Here is a 23,372-nt window from a genome sequence, read left to right as displayed (position 1 = left end):
GAAAAGCTCCAGAGTTCTTCCAGGCCTGCCCTGGGCATTCATCTCTGGGATGCATGGCACCCAGCCCCAGGTCACTGTCTCTAATTCTGTCTCCATCTCTATTTCTGTCTGTCTCTCTCTCACACACACAACATGGTATGGGTGCATTATTTAGCCAACCTGTCCAGACTGGAGTAGCTCAGTCCTCAGGGAGCCCTTGCTCCTCTCTGGGTGGCTGAAAGCCACTTTTCAGACCCATCTCCTCCAGGGAAGCTGAGAATCAGGTACAAGGCACAGTCATCCATGAAGCAAACATTGGTGAGAGTGTACTTTACTAATAGTGTCTTACATGGCCTCATGCTTTACTATGTACAGTGTTATTTTACCTGTGTAAAGGCTTCACCTGAGCTGCCTAAAAGCACAGCCAGGTGCTCTGACTGGGAGCCCTTACCAGAAACCCTGGAACTTGGGCTTGTTATAGTATGAGGGATGGAGCCAGGGTCTGCTCTCCATACACCTGATTCTAGAAGCAGTGCTCTTTCACTGCCAGAGTTTCAGTATTAATGAAGAAACAGCTTGTTAGACCAGTGCTCCAAACATTACTGATTTTGGAGCATTTTGGATTTGGGATGCTTAGCCTTGGCTTGAGTCTGTCTCAAAATCACCATGCCTTGCTGCCTCCCTGCTTGTGACAGGAATGAAAAGACATGGTCTTTGCCCTCTGGGGCTTACTGTCAGTTGGAAGATTGAGCTACAGAGTCTGAGAAGATCTCTTAAGAGGTCAGCAGAGGAGGAAGAGTGAATACACAGACAGATGGAGAGCCACCATGAGCCAATGCAGATAGGGCTTCACAGATGAAGACTTGTTGAAGGACAGTAAAGGGAGTGGACAAGGTAGGCCAGTCCTGAGGGAGAGAGATCACAGAAACTGTGAAGCACCAGGAAGAGATGCAGAATGATGTGTGTATGCACATATGCATGGGTGTGAAAATGTCCAACTTACACTAAGATAGAGGGTTTATAAGGATTACCCATGTACACAATGCTTAAGTTTAAAAATGGTAATTGAGTGGAGTGAAATGATTATTTTTTATTTTTATTTTTTGGTTAGTCATGGGGCTTGAACTGGGATTCTGGGTGCTGTCCCTGAGCTCTTTTGCTCAAGGCTAGCACTCTACCACTTTGAGCCATAGCTCCACAGAGTCTCACAGACTTTCCTGCCCAGGCTGGCTTTGAACCATGATCCTCAGCTCTCAGCCTCTTGAGTGGCTAGAATTACAGACGTGAACCAATGGTACCCAGCTTGGAGTGAAATTTTTATTGTTAAGTTTAATTCACAATTTAAAGTTTGTGTGCTATCCGGTGAGGTTGCTAAGAGTCCTGTTGTGCAGCCCCCATTTGGCTCCAGTTGTGAAACATCTCCATCACCAGGGCACATTTCATGCCCACTGAACAAGCATTGTACATTCCAGCTCTCCTGGTGTGGAGACCACAGATGTACCTTTTCTCTGCAGAGATGGGCTGATTCTAGATATTTCAAATGAAAGAAATCCTAGAACATGCAGACTTTTGTGTCTGGCTTCTTTTGGTTTTCACTGGCAATGTTCACCACTGCCACTTCCTTTTTTTTTTTTTCCTGAATAGTATTCCAGTGTGTGTTTACACCAAGTTTGGTTCCCCATTCCCCTGTTGTTGGACTTTTAGACTGTTTCCTGCTTTGGCTACTGTGAACACTGTTGCTACCATCATGAGTGCCCATATGTTTGCTTGCCTGCTTGTGGGTGAAATTGAGGGCCATCCAGTGATTCTATGTTCCTGCCATTCTGTCTTCCGCAGTGGCTGTGCTGTCTTAGATTCTTACCAGCCTCACTCAGGATTCCAGCATCTCCATCCCTATAGTGCTTATCTTTTGAGCTCAAATCCCACTCATTTATCTCTGGTTCTTTACTGTGGACTCAAAGAGCAAGTACTGTCTCTTCTTGAAAACAGGCCCTTTGGTCCACTCACCTTAGGCCAAGGTCGTTGGCTGCTTCTCATTCTTTGTCACCCCATTTCTCACACTAGTTCCACCATCCATCAGCCTCATGTCCTCTCCAGGTTAGGGGATTGGACCTCAAGGCATTGCATGACTGACTAGGGAAACTCTGGGCAGATGCTGTCTTCTATACCACCTATCCCTGCCTTCCTGGCCAGTCATAGGACCGCCAGCTGGCCCCCCTCTCTCTCTCTCTCTCTCTCTCTCTCTCTCTCTGTCAGTCATGGGGCCTAACCTCTGGGCCTGGCCACTGTCTCTCAGCTCTTCAAGGCTAGCGCCCTACCACTTGAGCCACAGTGCCACTTCTGGCTTTTTCTGCTTATGTGGTACTGAGGAATAGAACCCAGGGCCTCATGCATGCAAGAAAAGCACTCTACCACTGAGCCACCTTCCCAGCCCCTGGCTAGTCTCTTGAACTAGCTGTTTTACCTTTCCTCTGCTTTCTATGACTCTGCATCCACCACTGGAAGACCATATTAGAAACCTGTAGGACATCATAGTTTTCTGACCCTGCTGCTGAGACAGAATCAGTCCTGGGAAGGTACCACAAAATGATAACTGCCTGTAGGAGGCCTTCCTTGGATGGTGTATTGCTTTTCTAGGGTTACCATAGTCAGGTACCATTGACAGGGTATGGCTTAAACAATATGTACTCCCTTCCAGTCCTAGAGGCTGAAGTGTGAGATTAAGGATGGTTTCTCTTGAGGACTGTAGCCATGGCTGTAGGTGGCAGTGGCCTCCCTGTGTCTTCATGGTCTTCCCAATGGCTGGCTGTATCCTCATCAATTCTTTATAAAAGATACCAGTCATATTGGACTACAGTCTACCTGTATGACCTCATAGTGCCTCCGTTACCTTTTTAGAGACCCTGCCACCAAATATAGCCACATTGCAAGATCCTAAGGATTAACATGAGAGTTTGAGGAGGACCTAATTGAGGCTGTAACAGGTGGCTAGAATAGCAGGGCTGGATGATGGCAGGGACAGAAGGCCTTGTGATTCTTCTGGGCCCCTGTAGGGATCCGTTAGGCAAATACAGAGCAAGTGAAGTGGGAAGAGAATAATGCTGGCAGTGAAGAGGGCACTGGGGGCTTTGGGAAAGAGGGAGGAGAAGCAGTGTCCATGATCAATAATTTATTCCTGGGTACCAGGCAGGAGGGCGTTGCCATGACAACAAGCTGGCCTGGCAGCTCCCTCTCAGCTCTCTCCTTGCTTGGTTTTGCTGCTTTCTCCCCCTTCCTTGCTTTTGCTTTCTGTTTGACATCTCCCTGCCCCCTCATTTTTCTTGTGTGTCTCCAGAGTCTCTTTGTGGAGTGGAGCCTGCCCGTGTCCCTTCACTGTGCACGCTCAGTGCAGGGATTCCGGGACCCCCAAAGGCTGCAGCAGTTCTCTCCCCAACAGGGCCATGATCCTGACTCCTCTTTCTGGGAAGCCCCAAGTGAGGGGTTCTCTCACTTTGCCCCTGAACAAGAACACAGGGTGTTTCATTTTCTAAAGCCTTTCTGATGACTTCTCCTAAGAACTTGCCTATACAGAGGTCTAGCTGTGCTGTGTCAGATACTCACAGGCTCAAACAGTGCCTTGTCTCTGACTCACCCTGGTACTGTGCATCATTGGCTGTAATGATTGGGCCTTCATTCCTTCCTCCTAGCCTCTGTGGGTTGAGAGATTCTAGCAGCATTCAGCTAACCAGAAAGTCTGTATGACCCCCACCATGCCAGGGTAAGCACCCTGGCAGGGATTCTATCCTTAGTGCCATGTGTGCAAGTTCCAGTAAATATCTATACTATGTTGTGGAATAAAAGAATGAAAAGTCAGGATCAAGAGGCTTCTTGAGTGTCTCTCCCAGGATTTTCCAGGGACTAGGTTTGGGCCCAACAGCTACACTGATTGAGACCATTGAATTCTTAAAGTTATTTTTCATGCCCATTAAAACTCAGGGTTCCCTTGACTCACTGGCTGTCACAACTAATAAAGGATCCAGGCTATAATAACCATTTAAGACTTAATGTTATTAGTCTTGTAATTGCTGCTAAGGGTCTTGTCTTGTCTCTGACTTGGTAAATCCTTATGCACAAAGATTAGGAAAACATACCCTTAAGCCGGAGGCTGCCAAGGGAGCTAGATGGTTACAGATCAGCTTCAGCCACCTGCCTGGTATGTTCATGTCCTGATAAAGCCTCAAGCCAGGGGATACCGTTGTGCCCAGGGAGCATCTGTGAGCATCCTTGGGGGCTGGGAGGAAAAGGAGACACAGCAGAGGAGCAAGGCAGTGAGCAGTTTCAGGCAGAGAAAAGAGCCTTCTCCCTGTCAAGAGTTCAGCTTCCAACCCCCTTCCAGCCCACAGGCTCACTCCCTGAAGGTACAGAAGACGTGGCAGTGGGGCTGTAATCTGATGGCCATGATGCTGTAGGCAGTGATGAGGGTGGACAAGAACACCAGCTGTATTGGAAATGTCTTTCTCTAGCTTATCTCAGGAACTCATGGATTAGTCAGCCTTTCTATATCTGTGATACAATGCCTGCATAACAACCGAAAGGAGGAAGGATTTATTTGGACTCTGTCAGAACAGAATCAAAGGGTTCCATCCATTGACATAGGAAGGTATGGCAGAGCCGCTTACAGAGAGCACAAGAAGGGCCTGGGGACAAGTTATCCCTGGTGACCTGCTTCCTCCAGCCAGGTCCCCCTCCAGGAGTTTCCAGAACCTCCCTAATAGTGCCACCACCAGCTGAGGACAAAATGTGTGAGGGGGGGGGACGTTGGGGAGGGAACAGACCCCGGGCGCAGGGCGGGGGGGGGGAACGGGGAGGGGAGAGGGGCATTTCATATTCAAACTGTAATATTCTCTCCACAGGCTTCTTCTCTGTTAAGTTACTTCTATGAGTGGTGACGTTGCCAGGGCATCTGATCTGCTTGTCCCTGGCCTGGGAGCCAGTGTCTCCCACACTGCCCTCTTTGCTCTGTTGTTGATGAGGGTGTCACTGCTGGTGCCCGTGAGAGCGGCCATCCAGAGCCAGCAGCTGCCATCCTGCCATCCTAGACCATAAACCAGCATAGAAACCCTGGCCAGTTTTTTTTCCTTTTTTCTTCCTTCCTTACCCATTGGTAGTAAAATATGTAATCTACCACGTTAGCTACTTTGCAGTGCACAATTCAGAGACATGTGGTCCTTTCAAATGTTGTGCAGCCATCGCCACTGTTAAATTCCCTGGAAGGGAAACCCCCTACCAGTTAAATGACTTCTCCTGCTCTCCCTTCTTTGCCTCTGGCAAGCGCTGTCTCTCTGTGGACTTGGCTGCTCTGGGTGTTTCCTAGGAATGGATTCATACAATATGTGGCCTTTTCTCTTACAAGATTTTCAGAGTTGGGCCATGTTATTACAGGTATCAGCACTTTATTCCTTTAAGTTTATTTAAAAAACATTCTCTTTAAGTAGATGCCCAAAGGGGTTTCAATTCAATATGTTAAGCTTATGAGTACAATGCATTTTGATCAACGTCACCCCTTCTATCATTCTCCCCCTTCTCTCCCAACCCCGCCCATCCCCTCAAGTTACCAGGTTCCATTTTCACATATGAGTATTGAATATTATGACTGTATGTGCTCACCCTTCCTCTCTTCATTTATCTGCCCTCTTATTCTTGACCTCTCTCTCACCTCCCAACAGCTTCCTGGTATCTGTTTTGTTAAACTATAAGTCAGTTGTTCAAAAGTGTTGCACCAGTGTACTCCTGCCATGCAAATATCAAACTTAGTCAATAAGTTTATGTGTGTATGCATATTACCCTGTATATGATCCATATATGTTTATAATTTAAACTTCCCCATATGAGAGAAAACATGTGCTCTTTGTAGCTCTGAGCCTGACTTACTTCACTTAACATGATTTTTACCAAGTTCATCTATTTCCCTGCAAATTATGTAGTATGTTTCCTGATGGTTGAGTAAAAATTCCACTGTGTGTATGTGCATGTGTACATATATGTATATATGTATGTATGTATAATATATATCACATTTTGTTGATTGATTCATCCATCATAGGGCATCTGAAATGTTTCTATGACTTGGCTGTGGTGAAGTGCTGCAATGAACATGGGTGTGCAGGTATCTTCACGTATCCTAGTTTGTAATCTTTTGGACACATGCCCAAGAATGGATCACTGGAACATCATTTCTATGACTTGTTGGCATTCACTTGTGTGTATATGCCACACTATTTATTCATTCATCTATTGATGGACCATTGTTTCTACCTTCAGGTTATTGTGAAAAGTGCTGCCATGGACATTTATTTTTGGGTCCGGTCATGGGGCCTGAACAGCTTGGGTGCTGTCCCTCAGCTCTTCAGCTCAAGACTAGCGCTCTACCATTTGAGCCACAGTGCCACTTCCGGCTTTTTTCTGTTTGCTTATGTGGTGCTGAGGAATCGAACCCAGGGCCTCATGCATGCAAGGCAAGCGCTCTACCACTGAGCCACCTTCCCAGCCATGCCATGGACATTTTTATGTACACATTTTTGTTTAAACACATATTTTCAACTCTTTGGGGTATATACCCAGGAGTGGAATGACTGGATCATATGACAATTCGGTATTTGACTTATGAGACTTACTGCTGCTCTGTCTTTTGTAGAGAAAGAACAGCCTGCCCCGCTATGTCCATTCCAGCCTCATGTCATTGGGCAGCCACTCTGGGATGGATTCTGACTCCTAGTCCCCAGTTAAGACAGAATGACACAGGTGGGCACAGCAAGGGAGTCTAGTGGTGACAATGGAGTGACTTCTTGTTTTTCTGATACTACCAGTTTTTACTCACCCACATGTATGCTGTTCCCCAAAGCTGCACCATTTGGGGGCTGCATATTTGTTCCATTAATAAAGGCAGAACTGTGTTTCATCTTCCTTAGGAGCCGCCCTCAGAGCTCTTTCCCAATAATTATTCTTTGCTTTTGACACTAAATAGCATTCCTAACCACCTCACCCTCCATCTTTCCCATTCTTAACTCTATCAACATAAGAGGGGAAAAAGTCATATCTCCCCTGAAAGGATAAAAATGTGCCGCCATGGGGGGAAAATCAAAAGGTATGCTGCAGGCTTTGAAGGCAGTATGAACAGAAGAGCTGCAGAAATGCTCGGGGCATTGTGGGAATATGTAGATAGCCTCCCGAAGGGACCTCTTTGAAGGAGACAGTTCTCATTTAAGTGTATAAATTCTGGTGTATTCATTTAACACATCAGTCAGAAAGCTTTAAAGGCATACAGCAAAAAGCTGATGAATGGTTATTGAATTAGGAACACCTTTAGGAAATCAAGGAAAGACTCATTTTAAGAGTTTTAAGGAGATGAAGTCTAAAATATAACCCAGAAATGTGGTTAGATGGTTTCTACAAGGTAGTGTTCCCCAACTGCCAGGAAGAGCAGCCCAGATCCTGCAGGATTACAGTATGTATTCCCATCTTCCTAAGGTAAGAAGCACTTAGGTGGGCTGGCTAGGAAGGGAACCTTATAAAAAACACTGCTTTTTCCCCCCTTACTGTCCATCTCTGGGGAGCAATATGAGGGAAGGGGAGGCTGGTGAGAAGGGTAGGTAGAGCCTTGGGAGTTGTTGAAAAATACTTTTTTTTTCAGTCGTAGGGCTTGAACCCAAGGTCTGGCCATTGTCCCTGTGCTCTTTTGCTCAAGGCGAGCACTCTACCACTTTGAGTCACAGCACCACTTCCAGTTTTCTGGTGGTTAATTGTAGATAAGAGTCTCATGGTCTTTCCTGCCCAGGCTGTCTTTGAACCATAACCCTCAGATCTCAGTCTCCTGAATAGCTAGGATTATTAAATGACAGGTCTCTTGCTCAAGGCTGGACATACAGCCTCCCTTTAGATAGGAAATATTTTAGCCAGCTTTGGGAGTCTGGCAAAAATGCTTAGGGCAAAGTACCTACGCCAAAAAACCAGGCATCTGTGACTTAGTTTTATGCTGATTGTGATGGGTATAGAAGTAAAGAAATGTATAGAATTGACCTGGAGAGACGGTTATGCCTAATTCTTAGGAAATTTCAGAGGCACATAGGAGCCTGGTGACATGTCCCCATTTTGCAACCAGGTCTGAAAGTGGATGACAAGGTCAGGGGAATTTCAGAGCCAAGAATAGATCCCCGCCCTCCATCACCACAGTAACTCACTCCAAGGTTTGAAGAATATCACCCTGGGGGACACAGCGCTTCTGAAAACTCTTTCATCCTTTGTCTCATTTATCCCAGCAATCAGTTATTTGGGGTCAGATATTGATGGCTTTGACAGCAAAGCAGGGAAAGACAGTGCTGCTTTCAAAATGTTTTTTTTCTTATTCTGAATATATATGTATATATGGTTAGATGGGTGGTTAGAAAGATAGATTTTAGCCCTTTTAAAGTTTATAGCACAGAGGCATTGGTTATATCCACAGTGTTGTATAGCTGTCACTCTTCCGTTTTCAAAAATGTTTTTATCTCCTCAAATAGAATTCTTATTCATTAAGTAACAACTCCTCATTCCCTGCCTCCCCTAGCCCTTAGTAACTTCTAATCTGCTCTTTGCCCATTCTCTATCATATAAGTAGAAACATACTTTGCCCCTTGTATGTGCTTTCTTTCACTCAGCATAATTTTATTAAACTTCATCCATATTGTAGCATGTACTAGAACTTCATTCCTTTTTATGACTTACCAATACTCCAGAATATGGATAGGCAGCATTCTGTGTACCTACTTAATTGTTGAGGGCACTTGATTATTTCCATCTTTGGATTATTATGCTGCAGTGAACATTGATGTTTGAGTATCTGAGACCTGGTTTTCACTTCTTTTGGGGTATATACCAAGTAGTGAAATTTCACAGAATAATGTTATGTTTAATTTGCTGAAGAACTGTCAAACTATTTTTCTACCAAGGCTGCTCCATTTTATATTCCCAGTGTCAATGTAGGAGATTCTGATTTTTCTACAGCCTCACCTACACTTGTTATTTTCTGTTATTGGTTTTAGCCATCCTAGTAGGTATAAAGTGATATCTTATTGTGGTTTTGATTTACATTTCCCAATGATGAGGGAAGTTGAACGTCTTTTTGTGGCCATTTGGGCATCATTTTTGGAGAAGTGTATAATCAAGTTTGTTGCTTTTTTTGGGCGGGGGGTGCTGATTCTGGGGCTTGAACTCAGGTCCTGGGCACTGTCCCTGAGCTTTTTGTACTTAAGGCTAGTGCTCTACCTCTTGAGACATAGCACCACCTCTGGTTTTTTTTGGTGGTTAATTGGAGATGAGAGTCTCCTGGATTTTCCTTTCTGGACTGGGTTTGAACTGCAATTCTTATATCCCAGCCTCCTGAGTAGCTAGGATTACAGACATGAGCCACTAGCACCTATTTCTAAACTGGTTATTTTTTATTTTTGTGATTGAGCTTTATGAGTTCTTTATATATTCCAGGAATTGGGCCCTTGTAAGATGAGCAATTTACAAATATTTTTTCCCATTTTCTAGGTTGTCTCTTTAGTTTCTGGGCAATGTCCTATTATGCATAAAAAGTTTATATTTTGATGATGTCCCATTTATTTTTTTTACTTTTATTATCATGCTTTGGTGTTACATCTAAGAATCCATTGCCAAAGCCAAGGACATGAAGATTTACTTAATTTTATCCTAGTAGTTTTGTATTTCTGACTCTTACATTCAGACCACTGATTCATTTTCACTTAATTTTTGTTCATGATATGAATTCTCTTTTTTTTTTTTTTTGGTTGGTTGGTTGAACTCTGGGCTTGTCCCTCAGCTCTTAAGCTCAAGGCTAGTGCTCTACCACTTGAGCTACAGCTCCACTTCCAGTTTTCTGGTGGTTTATTGGAGATAGGAGTCTCATGGTCTTTCCTGCCTGGGCTGGCTTTGAACTGTGATCCTCAGATCTCAGCCTCCTGAGTAGCTAGGATTACAGGCGTGAGCCACTGGCGTCCAGCTTGAATTCATTTTTTATACATGGAAATCCTCTACCATTTGTTAAAGAAACTGTTCTTTTCTCATTGAGCAGACTAAGTGCTCTTGTCAACAATCAGCTGACCTCAGATGTGTGGTTTTATTTGTGGACTTGCAGTTCTGTTTCACTGGTTTACATGTCTGACTTCATGTCATCACCACATTGATGTGACTACTATAGCTAGGTAGCATATTCTGTAGATCAGGAAGCTGCGGCAGAGTTCACATCATGTAGAAGATTCCTTCAGTTTTGTTCCCCACTGGAGAGCATTCTGGTGACAATAGGGAGACTGTGGGGCTGCCCACCTTCCTTAGCTTCTGCTTCTACACATACATATACACACATACACACACATACACACACACACACACACACACACACACACACACACACACAAAGGGGGAGAGAAAGAGAAACAGACAGAGACAAAGCTATAGTGTACATATCAAGATATACATGTATGTCCATAAACACACATATTTATATATCAGAACACCACGCCCGACACCAATCTACCATACCAGCCATGCACACATACTGAAACACCTGTATGCACAGTAAGACACACAAGTTCCCATGCACTAAGGCACACACCTGCAATAAGACAGACAGACCACTGGGATAAATACACACAGGTGCTCACAAGCCAGGGAGGTGCGCGGAGATACTTGGACACATAGCCAGAGCACTGGGGCATATGTGGATGGAACCCCCTCTCCAAGAGACACACCCACTATACCTTAGACACAGTGTCATTCTCACCCAAAGGAAAAACCACAGACTTCCCTCCCCCCCCCCCACTCCCCCACCCAATGAAGAGACAGATGCAGTCTCAGATGGGTACCAGCTTGGGCCATGTTTGCCCTGTGGGTTCCTCACACTGTCCTCATAGCATACTTCAGAATGACTTTCTTCTTGGTGGCCACTGGTGGCCTATGTTCTCCTGCATCTCCATCCTGGATGGTCCCTCTGGAGTGGTTGTAGGCCCCACACACCTCAGTGTGGGATTAAATACTTGGGACAGAATCCATTTGGAAAGAAAGTTCCCTGTTGCAATAGCATCTCTCTTCATGCTGGACAGGAGTACACTCTCAGGGACAATGTGGGGCCCTAGTCCCAGCACTGTCAGCTAATAGATGATTGACTAGAGAGCTTCCTGATGACTCAGCCCACCCTGTCCCCTTTTTGCCACCAGCCTTTAGCCATAAAGGTCAACTGTCCCCCCAGCAAGATAAGTCTGTTCTGGTATGGAAGAGCTGGCAGGTTGGACTTGGTACACCAGATCTGGTAGGAGAGGGCTGTGGTCTCCAGGGGAGGGGAGGGGCAGGGAGCAGAGGGGAGCATGACTTGTGCCCAGCTAGAGTGTGTAAGCGCTCCCCCAGGCAGGCCAGCTGCCGTCCCAGCCATATTCTGTGACCCATATTCGGGCCACTGCAGCTCTCCCACTGCACGCCTCCCTTCCCCACTGCTGTCCCCTACTGTGGGAGCCAGGCTTCCCCAGGATGAGAAAAGGACCCTATCTACAGGCAGCTCTGAGAGATGGGCTGCCTCCACAAGAAGAAAGCTAAGGAACCGCTTCCCTCACTGCAGAAAGGAGTGAGGGGCAGCTGGCCTCTGGGTCACCCAGCAGGAGGCCACCTGGCTTTCTCAGAATCACCTCTTCTGTTCCTCTTTAATGTGGGCCACGTCTGGGTTCTCTATTAACTCCTCTACCCAGCTCATCTGAAAGAGAGGCTGTACCTTCCCGGGCAGGCCTCCTCCCTCATCGGAATGTCTCCTTGGTTCTGAATCTTAGGGCTGCTCTCTCCCCCAACTGGTATGCCCTTCTTTACTATCCTTTCTACCACTCAAATGTCACCAGCCATGTTCATGGGAGGCAAGAAGAACTGCTCACCGCAGCCCTGTAAAGAACTGCAGACAGCATAAGCCAGCAATGGCTGTGATGGGTAGAGGTCACACAGACGTGTCTGACCTGGAGGGCTATCTGAGTCATCTCTGCGGTGCTCTGGCCACCATATACCCCTTTGCGTACTTTTTCTTCTTAACAAAACTGGTTTGTATTCTTTTCAGCAAATTATCCAGGAAAAATATGCAAATTACCCACAATTTCACTACTGAATGATGCTCATTCTATTTTTGTAATCTAGTTTTTTCATTTAATCTTCCATTTTATTAAAATACTCTCCATTATTTCATCACTTTAATAGCCATATTTCATTGCTTATAATAGGAGTTTAAGCTATTTTTTCTTTTTCTTTTTTACCATTTACTGAATGTACCCTGTCATTTATTGAGTCCTTGTCATTTGAGATGAACTGTGATTATTCCAGTTATACAAAAAAGAAAGAGAAGGCATAGAGAGGCTAAGTACCTTGCCCAAGGTAGCACAGTCAAAAAAAAGCCAGAGCCAATTTTGAACCCATGTTCTCTGGCTCTAGAACTCCAATTTCTACATTCTGTTGCCTGTCAAACTATTGATCTATCATCATTTCTCTCCCTCCCCCCTCCCTCTGTGTACACACGTGCATGCCAGTCCTGGTTCTGGAACTCAGGGCCAGATGCTGTCCCTGAGTATTTTGTATTCACAGCTAGCATTCCATCACTGGAGCCACAGCTCCACTTCTGGCTTTTTCAGTAGTTTATTGGAGATGAGAGTCTCATAGATTTTTCCTGCCCAGGATGGCTTTGAACTGTGATCCTCAAATTTCAGCCTCCTGAGTGACTGGGGTTACAGGAGAGAGCCACTTGTGCCTGGCTTGTTTGCATCTTTTAAAATCATTATAAAAGATATAGTTAGTCCTTTATATTTGTGTATTTCTGTCTTGTCATTAGCAATAAATTGCCTAAACAATACAGTGTAAAACTATTTACGTAGCATTGACTTTGTATGAGATCTTATAAAGAGGATTGTGCCTGCACAAACAGCACCATTCTCTCTCTCTCTCTCTCTCTCTCTCTCTCTCTCTCTCTCTCTCTCTCTCTCTCTCTCTCTCTCTCTTCTTTTCTTTTCTTTTTTCTTTTTCTTTGGTCAGTCATGGGGCGTGAACTCTGGGCTTGGGCACTGTTCCTGTGCTCTTAAGCTCAAGGCTCGTATTCTACCACTTGAGGTGCAGCACCACTTCCGGTTTTCTGGTACAGCACCACTTTCTGTAGACCTGAGCACCCATGGATGCCAGGGGCCTCGGGGGATCCTGGAGCCCAAGCCTCACGGGTTCTGAGGGATGTTCTGAGGGAGGGCAGGAGAGCTGGGGGTGGGGTAGGGGAAACCCTGCTCTAGTGCAGTTCACCTATGGGAGGGGAGCAGATGATGTAGCATGTGAAAATCACTTTGTGAGTGGGGATTCATTGCAGCCAGCAGATGTGTGGGGTTGGAGAAACAGCCACACCTGGGACTGTGATGAGGGCCATGGAGTGGAGGGAGAGGTTTGTCCCCAGGCCCTCAAACCGCAGCAAACCAGGGCTGAAACCAAGAAGCGCTGTTGTCTTGTACGGAGCCAGTACACAGGACAAGACAGGACAGGGTGGGTGTCAAATAAATGTTCCACCACCTCAGACCTTGGGTTCATGTAGAACATGCATACAGGGGAGAGCCAGCACCCCTCTCCCCCCTGTCGTGAGCGCGCGCGCGCGCACACACACACACATACACACACACACACTATGTCCCCTTACCAAACTTACATCTCTGAATCATTACTGGGGGGTCTGTTCCCCACCTTCCCCTGCCTTGGGGAGCCTGGCTCAGCCTGGTACTTCTCCCTGTCTATCCCTCGGAGCCTGAGGAGCACAGTCTGGCTTGTGTCATGGGTCACACAACTCCTCCATTATGCAGGAGGGGGACCCAGCGGTGAGTGAGCGAGGGAGCGAGCGAGCCGGGCAGGGGAAAGGGCGGGTGGTTATTAATAAACAAATGTATTGTGTGGCGTTCCATTCATGGCACTCAGAGGACGTGGTGGGCTTGGGATAATAAAGCCCTGTGTATGCCACAGAGGGCTGGGGAGGTGGCAAGTGGGAGCTGGCAAGAAGCAGGAACACCAGAAATAATTTTGATTCCGCCTGGGGCCCGGCTGCTGCATTTGCTCTGAGGCCAGCGCCCATGGGAGAGGTCTAGTTGAGGTTCTGCTCTAGCTTAAGACTTCCTACTGGGATGGCCTGGGACCTGGGAAAGGCCAGCTTTCCATCCCTGCCTGTGCCCAGGGAGGGCGCCTGAAGAGAGACACTGACTGAGCCAGGAGAGAGGTAGGATGGTAAGCTCTCCTCTGCTTTGGTGCCTCCTGTCCCCTCTTCCTCCTGTCTGGCCCTGCCATGCTGGGTGTTTGTTCTGAGCCCAGGATCTGGGTATGAAGCCGGCAAGCTAGAAGGCGGAGAGCAGTGATGAGAGTTTCATTTCCTATGTGAGCTGGAATCTGAGGAGGAATAGGGCAAGGTCTGAGTCTTAAGTTCTTAGTATGGGCAGGCAAAGGAACCTTGGTTTGAGGAATAAGGGAGATGGGGAAGCTGGAGAACATGCTGGCAGTGGGAGGATTCAGGTTATGCATCTCATCCTGAAGGCTGCATTGGCTCAGTGGCCTGTCCCCTCATGGACAGGTCTCCTCTGTCTCTGTCCTTCAGCCCTTTGCTCTGGGCTCTCCCATCTCTCACCACCCTCTCCCTCTAGCTCAGCCAGGCTGGCTGGATCTTGGCATTGCCAGGGATGTGAGGCTGCTAGTTGGCAGAAGAGGAACATACTCCCATTTTATCAATGGCTGCTGGAAAGGAGAATGGGTTTCTTGTCTCGAGGAATGTCAGTTTCTCTTACATGGTTCTGAACTAGAACAGGGTGAGGCCACAGCCCACCCAGGTCTGGCTCACCTGGCTCTGTCGGCTTCTGAGGCCTCTCACTTTGTGCTTGTCAGGAGTAGCTCTGGCCTGTTCATCCCAGGACAGCTGTGCTATGAAGTATGCTGGTTTGGTTGTGAGAGGGAAGTGGGGAACAGGAGGCTGGTGGAGAGTGGGCTGTTCTACCCTCACAGGTGCAAGGCTCTCTGAGGCAGAGATACTTTCTTTGGGTTGACAATTCAAAGTCCTTGTTTAACTGTGTTAGGCCAGGATGGCTCCTATTTGTTTGAGACGTGCCATGTCTTTTCCTCAACCTCCCCAAAGGCAGGCCAACCCTTCCCTGGGGCAGTGTCTGAGTCTGGGAATGTGGTAGGGAGCTCCCTCGACTCTGAGTGATATAAAAGCAGAGGTTCCCCCAGCACAATGCACCAGGGTTCTATGCAGTGGCGTTGAGGAGGAGGCTCTGCATTTAACTGCAGCCTTCCTGGGCTCTTGCTCCTGCTGATGCTACAAGCACTCTCTTCCCTCCCTCCCTGTGATTTATGTGCCAAGCCCTTATGCATTTCGGCCTAGAAGAGAATGAAGGCGTTGGGGGAAGGGCAACTTGTATGTGGTGAAACCCAATGGCAGACAACCTGAAGGGGCCTATGATCTGGAGGAGTGACCAGGGGCTCCCTCCCAAGCCTTTGGGGCACCCATTAATTAGTAGTGTGCGAATTAGTAGCACAAATTAGTATGTCAGATGCTTTCTTGATGCTGTGGCTGCTTCCTGAAAGGTTTGGGAACCCAGACAAGGCATTCCCAGGAGAGACAGAGGCAGGCCAAGTTGTTGGGCAGTCCGTTATCTGGTGCTCATGGTGCACCAGGAGGAACTGGCAAGTTGGCCTTGTCCATAATGGCAGCACCATCAACAGTAGCCTTAGCAACAATGACCACCATTCACTGAGGGCTTACTTGGTGCCAGGCCCTGGTCCAAGCATGACACATCTGTCCTCTCATAGAGATCTCCCAACAACGCCCCATTTTCATTTTATAACCAAGGAGATGGAGACCCAGAGGAGAGAGAAGTGAGCAGTGTGACGCTGCCAGTGGCTGGCTCTCTTGGAGCCCGTAGGCTGTGCTGCCTCCCAGGAGAAGGTGAGGAAGTATCATTTTGGTGACTGCAAGAAGGACTCAGGTCAGAGGCCTGCGAAGAGGCTGTGTGGCATGGGCATGTTCTCTTAGAGGTCTTTGAGAGGGTCCTGCAGGAGAACACTCTTCCACCGGCCCATCTTTGGATTGACAACCACTGAAAGGCTTTTCTTTCTTGGGATAGTGGCAGCTAGACCAGTGCCGCCTACCCATGGAAGATGTTGGGCCATTTGTGATTCATAGGCCTGAGGCATGACTAGCCAGCAGCATCCAGGTCCATGGAGAGCCTGGCTAGGATTGGGGGCCCTGGGAAAAGGCCCAGGAGGCTGGAGAATTCCCCAGGTTCAGAGAAGTCCCAGAGAAAGAAATAAACCCTGGGATCTGGGGTGCAGTCTGTAGCCTAGTGGGCATTTTACCCCAGCCCTCAAATTAGATATGCCCATTCACCCAGAAGAAGCACTAAGCTTCTTGGGTGGTTCTAGTTGCTGTGTACTCAGGCAGCTGTTGGGGGCTTTCCCAGCTGCAGCAGCAGAACCCAGGGCCCCTCAGCAGGGTCAGGATCCTTGAGCCATCTGTGTGGGCCCAGGGGAGCTCTTTGACAGCTGGGCTGCTGAGCAGCAGCTTTTGTCCCCTCGTCCCCCTGATCTTTACCATGGCAGTGCAGCGGTCCTGAGAAACGTGTGCTCTCTTCTCTTGAGGACCTGCAGTGACTTGTGGGGACGTCGTGGAGGAGGTGGTTGGTAGAGCCAGGCTGCCTGGCTTCCCATGCAAGCTCCCAGCTGACTGACCGCCCAGTTTCTTCATCTGCCAGCTGTGATATTAATAACACCTGGCTCTTAGGTTTTGGGAAGACAAATCAATTAATCCATTAGTTGGGAAAAGAAGGAGGAAGGAAAGCAAGCCCTTCTTCTAGACCCAAACTTTCTCATGCTAGGGTCCAGGCCCACATGAGGTTGCTATCCCTGTGCATCAGCTCTGTCACCTGCCCCTCAGATTGGCCTCCCCCGCTTCATTTGTAGAAGCCAGGGCTCAGCCACATGCCTACTGCCAGCTCTTCTCCTTGAGCCACCTTTGGCACCATTTTGGGTCTCTGAAGGTGAATGCTCTAAGGGTTGATGTCAGTTTTCTGACTCCCAGAGTCTTCCTCGCAGCTGCTTGGGAGCCTGGTGTACTCTGTCCCCTCTCCGTGCAGTGACAGGCTCTCCTGGCCTCGCCCCAGTTCCTGTGCTTCCAGCCCCCTGTGTGGATGAGCCTCCCTTGTCACCTACCAACTCATCATGATTGTAGCTGCCCTTCACCCTTCCCTTTCTCTGCCAGCAGAACTCTTCCCACTCCTGCCTCCTGCCTGGTCTAAACCTTATCCTACTTTATACTTCTCAGGGATTCAAGCATACCCTGCCTGACTTAAGTGAACTGCTCTTGACATTTAGAAATATGTAAAGATCCACATTTGCATTTCAGTATGAACACTGCCTACTCCCCGGTAGGTTTCTGGTGTGGACAGTGTATTCTATCCAGTAGAACCAGTGCCGTGTCTACAAGCTCTTCTTAAGTAACCTCTGCTGTGTTGCAGTAGCGTCAGATGAAGCAGTGGAGAGCAAGAGGGGCCGGAAGGTTTTCTGCTTCCTACAGTCCCTGCTCCACTCCTTTGGATTATGTCCTCGCTGGATGAGTCAGAGACTACATCCCCAATTAAATGCAGAGCTGTGTCTTGCCCAAGGTTACCAGTGAGTGGGTAGTAAGTCAGGTGCCTGGGGGGCGGGGGGGTCTATGCTACTCTCTCTGCCTTTGGGAGATGTGGATGTCAACACAGGGATTTCCATTACATTACCTTGGAGCTGGAATTTTGATATGAGCACACTTGTGTTTCCTGCTCCAGCTCCTGCTTCCTAACTCCATCCCATAGGGGAGAGGGGAGGCTGTAGCTTGAGGTTTCTGTCATCCTCCAGGTAAGATCTGGAGGAGATGGCTCTCAGCTCCTCAGACACCACAGGCAAGTCCTGAGAAGAGTCTATAGTTTGCTCAAAGAAAGGGAAAGAACAGCGTGGGGAATCTGGAGGTAGCTGTTACAGTATGAGAAAGTTGAGGTGTTTCTTTTCCTTAAAAACAGACTGTGAGGAAACCTTCTCCAGAGGGCTGAAGATGTGTGATTGGCAGGAATGACTGCTCCCAGTCTGTAGCTGAGCTTTCTCCCCCTTGGAATTTCCGTCCTTTTTACAGCTGAATAACATCCTATTGTTTATGTGTGCATGATAGTTTTTCTTGTGTGACAAAATACCTGAGAAAAACAACTTAGAGGAGGAAGGATTTATTTTAGATGGTGGTTTCAATCCATCATGGGGGAAGCGGAGAGAGAGTAGAGCAGCTTACATGACGGCAGCCAGAAAGCAGAGAGGTAGTACAAACCTCAAAGTTACACCCCTAGTGACCTCCTTTCTTGAGCTAGTCCTCAGCTCCTAAAGTTCCCATCACCTCCCTAAAGCGTGACACCAGCTGGGGAATAAGAATGCAGCCCATAAATATGTGGGGGATTTTAGGGGGGTGGGGGGGAGGATGATCCTGGGGCTTGAACGCTGGGCTGGGGCACTATCCTTGAGCTCCTTTGCTCAAGGCTAGCACTCTACCACTTTAGTCACAGCGTCACTTCCAGCTTTTTCTGTGATTATTTGGAGACAGGAGTCTCACAAACTTTCCTGTCCAGGCTGGCTTTGAACCACTATCCTCAGATTTCATCTTCCCGAGTAGCTAGGATTACAGATGAGAGCCACTGACACCTGGCTTGTAGGGAGAATTTTATACTTAAGCTATAACATTGTATGTTTTGTTGATCCACATATTGGAGCATGGACATTTGAGTTGCTTCTACTGCTTCTACCTTCTGGCTATAAAAATAATTCTCTCATGGCCATCGTTCATGTCATGGTAATGTTCAAATGCTCCACGGTCTTGTAGAAATTCCTCCTGCTACAACCTGCTGACACCTAAGGACCCCAAGTGCTAGGCCTTCTTGTCCCTACCCCTGTCCCTGGCCTGCTGTCCTGCATCCTAGTACTTCAGTCTTTGATGGGTATTGGTTTCCCAGGTAATGGTATTTTGAGTTCTTTTCTCCAAAGTGTTCTTTCAGTATGTGTTAGTTACTCTTGGGTATCAGATGGAGTTTGATTCCAGGAAGTCTCTAAATACAACAGTATAACAGATCAACTTTGTTTTGTTAAGGAAAGGAATGAAATTAAATTCCATCAGGCATCTACTGTATGCAATTGGAGGCATTATCACAGTGGCACAAGTACCCCCCTCCTTTTTTGAATAAGCCTCATACTTTCTTTCTTTCTTTTTTTTTTGTTGGTCGTGGTTTTCTTGTGGCTTATTGGAGATAAGAGTCTCACGGACTTTCCTGCCCGGGCTGTCTTTGAACCATGATCCTCAGATCTCATCCTCTTGAGTAGCTAGGATTACAGGTGTGAGCCACTGGCGCCCAGCTAAGCCTCATATTTTCTAGGCAGGTACTTTACCACTTGAGCCATGTCTCCAGATATGTTTGCTCTGGTTATCTTTGAGATAGGATCTCACTTTTTCCCTAGATCACCATGGAGTTTTATCCTCCTCTTTTATGCTTTTGGCCACAGCTGGGATCACAGGTACATGATACCACACCCAGACTTTCCTATTGAGATGGGATTGCATGAACTTCTTTGCCCAGGATGGCCTCAAACCACAGTTCTTCTTATTTTTGTCTCCTGCATAGCCAGAATTATATGTGTGAGCCACTGGTATCCAGCATCACCCATTTTTTTTATATGACAGATCTATAAGGGACTTCAGAAGTTGTGTTTCGTATGTTTGCTCTATCTACAGTACTGGGAACAGAACCCAAAGCCTCTTGCTTGCTAGGCAAGTCTGGGACCACTTGACTGACAGATATACCCAGCCCTATTGTTTTGTTTTTGATATAGGGTCTTACTAACTTGGTCTGGGGTTGGAACTCTCAGTCCTCCTGTTCTGCCTCCAGAGTAGATGGCATTAAAGGGTAGTGCCACCATGTCCAGCCAGAACCAGTTGTCAGGGAAGAGGAACTGGAGAGAATATCAGAGAGTTAAACTATTGCCCAAGCTCATGCAGACCAACATTCTTTTTCTATTCCATGGAACTTCAAAGGCCAATGAGCCAGGGAGATTTCTTGGGCCTTTTCTTTTACAATGGAATTCCAGACTGAATTTTCCTCTATGATTTGAAAAGAAAAACCCTGTGGGTTTCCTTGTCCTAGTTCTGGCAAGATATAGAATTATAATTAAAGTTTGGTTTTGTTTTTCAAAACACACCACTGGGGAGAACGTTTTAATGAATCCCCACATCCCACCACCTAGCTTCAGTTGCCATCTCTGCTTGTCCAACTCCTTTCATCTCTGAGCTTCTTCTCTTTGATCTGGGGGTCCCCAGTCATGTGGCAGCAGTTGGTGTTTTCTGGAAGAGGGAAGGGAAATGGGCAGATCTGGGCTTCCTGGAGCTAAATCCTTTCCAGCTGGAGGCGTGTTAATTGCCAAGGGTTGGAGTCTCTGTCAGTTCATTGTTCGTCTGGTTACTGAGCACCGTCCAGGAGGCAGGGGATGGGGACAGGCCTCCTGATAGACCTGGCCAGGCCTGGTATGGTGAGAGACTTCACTATTCTGGAGCATTTTCTGCTGTAGTTTTCTTCTACTGGAGATCCTCTGAGTAGTAGGAGAGAAGGTCATGTGAGGATAACCTTCTCCTTAGGGGAATGTAGCTGAGCCAAACTGGTCTTAGGGCAGAAGCTGGGACAAAGCAATAGGAGATGAGCCTGTGGTCTCTTCAACTAAATCTAACAAATATTTTTGGGATGGGGTGGGGGGTCATGGGTTCCAGTCCTAGCGCTTGAACTCAGAGCCTAGGAGCTATTCCTGAAATTTTTTTTGATCAAGGCTGGCTCCTTGGGCCATACCTCTACATTCAGGTTTTTTGGTGCTTAATTAGAGATTGAATCTCATGGACTTTGCTGTCTAGGTTGGCTTTAAAGCATCCTCAGTCTTAGCTTCCTGAGTAGCTAGGATTACAGGTGTAAACCACTTTTACCTGACTTATTAAACACTTTTAATTGTATTTTCTAAATGAAAAATTAAAGATATCTACAGTGTGCCAGTACAAAGTGCCAAGAATGCAAGCGGTATCTGCTCAAGAAGCGTGTGATCCACACAAGTAATAGACTAATGTTTGTTGTGTGCCAGAGTACTTCATGTGCTTGTGTCTGTTATCCCTGCAAAACAGCCTTGAAGTTATTGGGAGTCTGTGTGTGTGTGTGTGTGTGTGTGTGTGTGTGTGTGTGTGTGTGTGTGTGTGTGTGTGTACATGTGCACAGACATATGTGTGCATACATATGTGTGTGGGGTTTGATCTCAGAGCTTTGTGCTGCACCACTTAAGCCACTCCCAAGCCCTTTTTTCTTTCATTATTTTTCACACCCAGGCAGGCCTGAACCATAACCATAACTGAGATGATAGGCATGCACCATGGGGCTCAGATTTTTATTGGGGGAGGGATCTCTTGGGTTTTTTTCCCCCCTACCAGACTAGCCTGCAACCTTGATCCTGCCAATCTCAGCTTCCTAAGTAGCTAGGATTGCCAACTGGGATCTCCATTTTACAGATGAGATCACTGGGTACCTGAAAAGCTAGTGGGTAGCGCCATGGGTTTGTGTTTTCCATGGCCCGTGTTTCAGAATGAGGGGTGTAGGGAGGAGACCAAAAGATAGTGCACAGAGGTGACAGGGGCCATCTCTGGACGTTTCTGGGGTGTGGTTTTGTAAGACTTCTCTAGATGTGTTTTCTCATAGCATTTGAGAACAGCCAAACGGCACATTTTTCTCTTGACATTATAGAAGACTGGAGGGTTTATTTTTATTTCAAAACCGGGACAGTTCTGTTGGAAGAGAGAAGGAATGATGACTAGAACCTGACAAAGAGTTCTTTCCTGAGAATGCAGAAAAGGATGGAGAGAAGAGAATCCATTTGGGTTCACTTGCTTGTTCTGGCTTATTTAAAAGAAAACAGAGCTTTTGCTCAAGAGGAAAGGAGCAGTGGGAAGAGAGGTAGTGTCAGCCATAGGCAGGGCAGTTTCTGATCTGGTTTAACCTTGCCCAGTGATCAGCTAGTTTAGGGTGGGTACCTGGGAATGAGAAGATAGGGGGTGCCAGTGAGGCGGGCCTACTTCCTGCCTACTTGGGGAGTGTGAACATATTTCCAAGAGACAGAACACAGGCAGCTGGTCTCTCAGTAGCAGGGGGAATAAATGATTTACTGTAAATCTCTTTTCCACTCCCTTCAGTTAGCCTTTCCTCCCTGCCCATGTTGAAGCTGTAACCTATGAATGTAGCCCACAGGGTTAGCCTGAAAGGGGACTCCCTGCCTAGGAGGGATGTGGACCATGGCAGTGAGAGTCCCCAGAATGGAAGGGCTCTCTAAGGAATAGAAGGAAAAAGGGAGTGGTTTTTAATTTGGAATTTTAATATAGTTTTTTTTTTTTTTTGGTTCAAGATCAGGACTTGGGACTCAAATTTGGTACCTGATGTGTTTGCTCATTGGCTAGCACACCTGAGCCATACCTCCAACCCCGTGTTTTAATTTTTAAGGGTTTTGTTGTTGTTGTTGTTGTTTTGTTTTTAGCTTGAGGTCCCACTGTGAGATGGGGTGCAGTTTTATCTGGCTCAGAAGCAGGATACTGGAACCCCTCCAGCTCCTGCAGCTGTGTGATTTGGGTTTCTGTTGTTTCCTAAGCTGTTCCCAGGTATTGTAATAGCAAGATTTTTGTGCAGGATCTGCTTCAAAGGAAACCCAAGAGAAGGTCCAGTGTTTGAATCCTTTTGCTCCTTGCTGACTGGGCGGAGGCGGGGTTGGGGGGGGGGGACCATGGAATATGGATAAAGTCTTCTCTTTCAGAAATTGCAGGCTTCCCAGCCCAGAGATAGGGTATTTCCTCTTAGAATAAGCCGATTGACACAGAGCAGCAGTCCTTCCGTCCTCCCTCCTGGGATTGCAGTGCACAAATGCTGGTTGCTATGGATACAGGCAAGTGAGGCTCCCCTGGGGCTGTGGCAGCATGGCTGTTTATGGCAGTGATGTGTGGAGCCTGGTGTTGGTGCTTCCCCAAGATGGTGCCTCCACAGGGGGCAGGACCAGCCAGCTTTGTGCACCACCTCAGCCATCTCAGCCAGGGGACTCCGTGGAGATCAGCCATACCTCTGCCAAGCCCATCTAGGGGTGCGACCCTGAGGTCAGCTAGGCCAGTACATGTAGGTGGGTGAGAGACCTTCAGTGGAGCCCATGAACCCTTCTCATTTTATTATATTTGTTTTTATTTTTTTTAATCTTTAGGTATTTTTACAAAAGAGTTACCATTT

General features: G+C 47.1%; 1 protein-coding gene across 4 annotated transcripts in view; it reads left to right on the top strand.

Annotated features, from left to right (window-relative positions):
- Nfasc (neurofascin) overlaps positions 1 to 23,372 on the top strand; it is a 163,730-nt gene that overhangs the window by 22,903 nt on the left and 117,455 nt on the right. For 2 of the 4 annotated variants that reach the window (XM_070041713.1, XM_070041714.1), the window contains exon 1: positions 14,247 to 14,262. The exons of the other annotated variants lie outside the window; for them this stretch is intronic. The gene's annotated coding sequence lies outside the window, so the exon portion shown is untranslated. Of the gene's footprint in view, positions 1 to 14,246; positions 14,263 to 23,372 lie in introns of those variants that run through there. 4 annotated transcript variants of the gene reach the window in all.

This window comes from Dipodomys merriami, unplaced genomic scaffold (genome assembly GCF_024711535.1).
Source record: "Dipodomys merriami isolate MVZ:Mamm:240054 unplaced genomic scaffold, mDipMer1.0.p SCAF_31, whole genome shotgun sequence".
In the NCBI taxonomy this organism is placed as follows: Eukaryota; Metazoa; Chordata; class Mammalia; order Rodentia; family Heteromyidae; genus Dipodomys; species Dipodomys merriami.
Note: the sequence above shows the minus strand (reverse complement) of the source record. Positions and strands in the feature narration are given on the sequence as shown.